This window comes from Plasmodium gaboni, chromosome 2 (genome assembly GCF_001602025.1).
Source record: "Plasmodium gaboni strain SY75 chromosome 2, whole genome shotgun sequence".
Taxonomy (NCBI): domain Eukaryota; phylum Apicomplexa; class Aconoidasida; order Haemosporida; family Plasmodiidae; genus Plasmodium; species Plasmodium gaboni.
Window position 1 is genome coordinate 371,565 of NC_031482.1, and position 1,027 is coordinate 372,591.

Below are 1,027 nucleotides of genomic sequence, written 5' to 3' on the forward strand. Positions count from 1 at the left end.
GTTGTATTATACTATATTGTATTATATTTGTATTTCTTTTTTAAAACAACAAAAGGAATATATTATAAAACATGTATCATCAAATGTATACATATTATAAATAAATAAATTAATAAATATATATATATATGTATGTATAACAAATTATTCCATCTTTTTATACAGAAAAAAAAAAAAATATTATATATATATATATATATATATAATATACTATTTTATATATATCTCATTATTGAGAATAAAATGATATTATATTTCATTATCTACATTTAAATTTTTTCATTCCTAAAAAAATGCAACACCAAAAAAAAAAATAAATAATAATATTAAGAAAATTAAGAAAATATAAAAAATATATAAAAAAAATAGGAAATTTTTTTTTTTTAAATGTGTATTTTTTTTTTAATATATATACATATATATATACATTTATATTAATATAATATTTTATATACTTATCTGTTATAAATTCAAGATCTATATAATATATATATATTATATACATATATAATATATATTTTTTTTTTGTGCCTTTTTTATAAATAGGTATTGTATAGCTTATTTTAGCTAGGTTTAATTATAAAAAGAAAAAAAAAAAATATATATATATAAATATAATAAAATATAATATTGTATAGTATATATTATTTATTCAGTAATAATATTTATGATATATATATATAAATAATATATTATAATATTATTAATATGACCGGTGTAAAATTATATATAAAAAAAAAAAAATATATATATATATATTTATATATAATATATATATATATTTTTATATTATTATATATATGTACATTTTTTTTTTTTTTTTTTTTTTTTTTCTTTCTAAGAAATCTAAAATATTTTTTCTATCTTTCTTTCCTTCTGCATTTTTTCTTTTAAACAAAATATTTAAAATAATAATATAAATAGAAAAATTTAATAATAGTAATAATATAAAATAATATTTAAAAACATAAAATAAATCTAAGTTTATATTTACATAAATATATATAATAATATTTATTTTGTTTTT